We start from the raw sequence: 6,042 nt of genomic DNA, 5'->3' as shown, positions 1-6,042 counted from the left end.
ATTATTATTATTATTATTATTATTATTATTATTATTATTATTATTATCATTATTATTATCATTATTATTAATATTATTATATTATTATTATTATATTATTATTATTGCTATTACGTTATCGCTGTAATGTTATTAATATTGAGGTTAATTACTACGAGAAGAATCGCGCATGTAGCTACCAAGACCTTCTGTAAATATCTCTGTCATTCTGTATTAATTTTAATAACGTGCAAAATAAATGCCGCGTATCAGTCGAAATCGTCGTCGATTCTCACCGCTGCAAGTCAGCCTCCCCTTTCCTTCCACCCTTCGCGTTATTTCATAATAATAATAATTTGTAGTAACTCATACCGCGCATATTCATAAATACGTGGACCGCTTTCAACGAATAAGTGATGTACACCGTAAATAATCGCTATACGATTATTCGTCGCTGAATTCTGTTTCAGTCGTGCATTTAGTAACAGTCAATAATTTTAAATCGTACGACGTTAAAGTTTTGAGCATATTAACCATCTATGGACCGAATTGTTTTAATGCAGACAATTCGCAAGGCAATTTCACTTTGATAAATTTAGATTGACAGTGCTGCCAACCGTCATTAATATAATCGTTTGTTATCAGAGATATATAGTTAAGACGTTTTCTTGTGAAGAGACTAAAATTTATTTAACGAAATGTCGATACATTAGCACGAAATCTTAATGTGTTAAATGTCGTAGAGAAACTTGGTAAATTTTTTATACGATCAGCTCGTAGAATGAGGCGCTGGCGTGCTTTTAAAATCAATCGGAACGCGCCAAGTATTCGTCGCGCCAACGTTCGCAATTTCTCTTTCGATTCTTCGCGATCGTCACGCTCTCGATCGTGGTCTCGATCGACGCGAGCCGACAGGGCGCGTCGTTTGTATCGACGAACGTTACGCAACGACCTCGTGGTCGCGCATTACGCAACGACGACCGAGTCGGGCACGACCGATTATACATTCCGCGTTCAGCAGATGAAATTATGGATCAGCTTCCGATTGCGCGTGGAACGAAGAACCCTGGAGATATTCAGACTTTCCCAACGGTACGGATCGGAATGGGACTAGCGGCAGGCTTTTGTCCTGGCAGGAAATCTTGACGGTGAATCATCGCGTCACCTGGCCGCTATTAATGCCCGTCTATTTATAGGATGAAAAGAAAACCGACGTTCTTGGAAAACTTCGTTCCCCGGTATGGGAAAAGTCGGATTCACGGAGTGTGAACTCGGTGAGTGCGCTTTTTATCCAGACACGTAACGAGGTCTACCCTTTTGCGCGCGGTCCGCTGCTAGCAAACAATAATAATAGAAATAACGAGTTTTTTTTTCTCGATGCAGGATAGATATAAAAAAGAAACGAAGTGTCGAGTGGTAAAATAATCCGAACGAATAGAAATATCTGTGCCTTGTAACAGACAGGGATGGTTCAGTCGTCTTGGACGTTTTTTAAATAATTCTCAATTCACCAACCTTAATATTTTTAGAACCATATTTTTCTTTGTAAATGGAACGGTCCATTATGCTATGCAATAAGCTCGAGTCTGACGCGTGGTATTTCGGACTTCCTACCCGTTTTGTTTACTATAACACCAAGCAATCGGGAGATGACGTGTATAGGTCAAGGGGTTGATCTCTCGAATCGATAGAAGTAACAAAAAAAAAAAAGAAAAAAAAATAGAAAATGGGATAGAAGAAAGCTTCTAAAACCTTTCAGGAACTACGATACTGTAAATTGCTAAATCATTGACCGTGAAACATCGCTCGCGGCCGTGGCGGCTAAATCAACCCGCGCGATCACGCTTTCCAATGATAATTCGTTAATTAGCGCGTAGACCAGGGCGCGAATCGCTGGCTTGATTCTGCGAGTCGAGAAAAAAAAAAAGGAACAGCAACTGCGAACATTAAACGTTTGCCGACAAAAGCGGCGCATTACCTCTAATTACAGACCGCTGCGATTCCATCTTTGTCCGCGCTACTTTTGCGAATTTGTACGTGCCGACTGCCCGGGTTGCCCTTGACCGACCAAAATTCGTCGTTCCCGATCGCATTCGTAAATTGAGCAACGTCATGCAACTCTGTGCCGCGCAAAAAATTCACCTGACACGCGAATCAAACGTAATCGACCGACTCCCAACCGAGCAGTCGACCCGCGGGTACTTTCTGAAACAATCAGCGGTACATACAATGTTTTCGAAAAGGAGCTCCAAGATGTTGTTTTCGAGTAATGCGTATGTGTTACTTATCGTTATTTTAAACGAACGCACTCGCGATTACAATTAAACCTGAAGCATAATGACTCTTAAGTGTTCACCACAAATACGTTGACAGGCGTAATTTATTAGCAAAAAACAAACTCCTTTTCTGGAGAAACCTGTATTGTATTGGGTTGTTCAGAAAGTTCGTGACAATATTTCAGAAAAATATAAGGTTCGTTTGAACTTTGATACATATTTATTGAATTTCATAGGTACCATTTTCTTCCATAACCTTTTCACCTCTTTAAGGGATGTGTGCGTGTTATTTGTTTTCAACTATTTCGATGTATTCAGATCTGTACCACCTAACAAAAAATTGAAATGGACTTACCAGACAATCTAATATATTCGAATAATCCCAATCTGTGTTCTCTGTTGGAAGTGGTCCCAATGCTCATTGATTCGATCAAGGTCTGGAGACTCGAAAAAGAGAAATAACGATAAGAATATATTTATGGTTATTTATGGTTATGATGCCCTTGGTATCAAATACATTAAGCATGCAAATAGCGGCGAGCCATTTCGAGTTCCAACGAGTTACGATCGCACGGAACAGATACCATCAAATGTTTATAGACATATTAAAATTACTCGCATATATTCTGGCAGTGCAATTCTCATTTTTCTAACGAGGCTCGGTACGGAGAAGTGTAACAAAATATTGTTTCTTCAAGAAGTTGTTTCTTATTACCTAAAAACTTTCTTATTCAAACATTCTGTCTCCCAATTAGTTCATATAACAGAGGTTCCACTCTAATCCAAAGAGGGCCCTAGTCGAGGTCAAAAACGTTCAATAAATCTCGAATAAATCCTGCAAGGCTCGAAACGCGTACCAGCTTTAAATAATTGAAACGTTGACGTTCGTTACGTCGCGAGAGGTCCGAACGCTTCCGCGCCGGAAGCCTCGAGGATCCTAGAAGCGAACGAAGTACACGTTAATCGCGAGCATTTTCCTGATACAGGATCGCCTAGGACGTAACCGCGCGAATAAGATTTTTACCTCGGACACCTCGAGGTCGTTAGGTACTCGAAGTAAGATTTAACGAGGGCCACTCGAGGCATACCGCGAGGAAAACGGCTTAACGATAGCCCGAGATAAATGTCGGGAAACCATTTCGAACGGAGAACTTGCAAATTCTGGCAATGTATCGAGGCAGCGGACATTAATCGGCCGCCAAGTATAGCCGTGCGTCGGTTATTAGACACGAGCCGGTCGTTCCTATTGTGTCTAATTCTTGGATCGTAAATCGTAGAGAACTTGCACGTGCATGCTGTCCACGTCGTGCATTACCAGCAACCAGTGCACACATCATACCGTCCTTTATGGTAGTCGGTAATTTGCATTCTCCGCGGATACCGTCGCAGGTCTCCTTCGTTGTGTAAATAATCTCTGGCTGCCACGTTCGCGGATCTAACGAGTTTCAGTCCGTTTCGCGCGTTCTTCCACCGCCCGTTTGTCCGACCGTATTGTTTTCGTCGATGAGAAACGAAAGCGGGCGTGCAGGTGCCGTTTCTTTACTTTTATTTCAAATTTCTTTCCATTCTTTCGGTTTCCTTTAGTAGTTCAATGACTGATTTGGTTGTTGCTGCAGCACTAAACGCCTCGATCATGGCATCGTGGTCATATTGATCATGGTTCCAGGGTTTCTTTGTCACCTGTGTATTCTCTTCGATCTTCCAAAATCTGTTCCCTTCTCCTCGTTGCCGCATTCGAACCTGGCCATCATTTCGTGGTTATTTCCTCTTTGGTTCAGATTTACCTCATCCGAAGCAGAAACTAGAACGAAATAACAATTCTAAAAACCTCCTAAAACTAGACGACAGATTTTCACGGACAAGGTCCAGCGAAATTATTTTTCCTCCAACCCAATACGATCCAGAAAGACACCGGGATCGCGGTATCCTTGACAAATTTGCAAAAGCCGATCCATCAACCGACGGACGACTGCCGGAGAGCGTTCCCACGTACTCGCGCGTGCAACGCAATCGAGACGGCGGTTTTGCGCGCGCCGCCTTTGAATAGCGAGCCCCGGTTGAAGTTGTTTCGGATACGCGCTACGAAAGAGTCCGGGGAGAGCTCGTCACCGTTACTTTTCATTTTTCCGCGATGAAAGTGAGACGTTCCGGCTTGATTGCCGCGAGCGCGTCGACGCATCCAGCCGTGGACGTCGCCGCAAATAACGAGCCATCAAAGTCGAGAGTGACGCGCGGCTTGAATTTATTGCACCTGCCGGCACAGCTATAAACAGAAATCATTAAGCACCGTGGCGACGTCGGGTTGCGTACAGCGAACGTCGAATCGACGTCGGATAATTGATTTTGAACGCCGCGAGACGAGAGAGAGACGACCTCGCGTTCGCGCTCGCCGGTTTAGTCCGTAAACGGCGGATTTTCCATGAGATCGATTTGTGTTTGTATCTCTGATGATCATCGAGAAAATACGACGCATCCTTCTGATAATATTCACCCCGATCGAACGCCTGTTGTTATTCTCTTCTTTCTTTTTATTTCCATTTGCTTCGGTCTTTCTGATTTCGTTGTTTTTAATTTTTTTTTTTTAATTTAATGCAGAATTACCTCGGTAGTTTTAGCGTTAAAGCCGTCGAAACTCGATGAAATTGCCGTTCATATACGTTCGGAGGAAGGGACTTTCTCGTTGTGACTCTTTTCGTGACTCGTGCAATGCAATTTGAAGTTTTCCTCGACGCGAGCCGCGCAAGTTCGCGCGTTCGAGGCAAGTATGTTCGCTGTCGGTCGGAGCAAACGAGAAAGCCTGAGTTTACGTCGATGGCGCGGTTAATGTTATTCATGAACCTTTCGTGGCTGCCGGCAGATATTAAACCAACGAAGAGAGACAGGGAACGGTTCGTTTATTGCACGCTGTGGGACGAAGTCCTTTGAGAACGTTCATCATCGTAACGGTTCAAACTCTGCACAGGGTGCGAGGCATGTCAAGACAAATACGATACAGTAGAAATTTCATAAAACTCTAGAAATGTTCTATTTTCATGATTTCGTAAAAATTTCGGCTTTTTATTAAAATAATTATATAGCATACAATTAAGTGTATAATCAAAAAAGTTTAGTCGTGAAAAACGAAGTTGTTTTCGATTTATTGCGATTTTACTGACTGACCAAACTCCCGCGAGACACGCGAAAAATGAATCCCTCGAACGTATACCAATTATAGAGTCTAATTTCTAAGCGCGAGTGAACGTTTCTTACTCACTTCGAAGGTGAGCGTCACAGGGTGCCGCGAAAAAAAAAAGTGTACGCGAATTCGTCATTGAAAGTAGACGAGCCGACGAATCATCGCGCAATTATCCTTGGCACGATCGAGCGCGAACACGTCGCTACTAATTGTCGGCACTAATTGCTTGTCACCGGTCTCGCGACGCGTCGCGGATACTCGCGCTGTACGTTTTCATCGCGACAACGAATACTCTCAGGGATACCATCCTCCAAGTGTGAGAACTACTCTCCATGGTTTAATTGAAATAACCGAAGATTTGAATTGGAAATCAACGATCGGACGCAATTAAACCGACGAAACGAAGGACAATAAGAATATAATAAACGTTATCCACTTTCAACTCTGATCTTGCCATATTCGAGATCTTCAAATTAAGAAATTTTACAAGTAATTTACTCGTTTAATATGAAGGCCTTTTCTTTGTAAAGGTACGACCAAAATCTTTTTCCATATTGCATCGTTTTTATTGATATATTTTATTGACCGTTTGATTGATCGTTTTATTGATAT

At 42.4% G+C, this 6,042-nt stretch overlaps 1 protein-coding gene across 1 annotated transcript in view; it reads left to right on the top strand.

Moving 5' to 3' along the window:
• LOC128885426 (serine/threonine-protein kinase 17B-like) overlaps window positions 1–258 on the top strand; it is an 82,256-nt gene extending 81,998 nt beyond the window's left edge. The window contains exon 6 of the mRNA XM_054139475.1: window positions 1–258. This exon is cut by the window's left edge and continues 6,467 nt beyond it. The gene's annotated coding sequence lies outside the window, so the exon portion shown is untranslated.
• Window positions 259–6,042: the final 5,784 nt, after the last annotated feature.

The sequence above is a fragment of the Hylaeus anthracinus genome, unplaced genomic scaffold, assembly GCF_026225885.1.
Source record: "Hylaeus anthracinus isolate JK02 unplaced genomic scaffold, UHH_iyHylAnth1.0_haploid 0, whole genome shotgun sequence".
NCBI lineage: Eukaryota > Metazoa > Arthropoda > Insecta > Hymenoptera > Colletidae > Hylaeus > Hylaeus anthracinus.
Note: the sequence above shows the minus strand (reverse complement) of the source record. Positions and strands in the feature narration are given on the sequence as shown.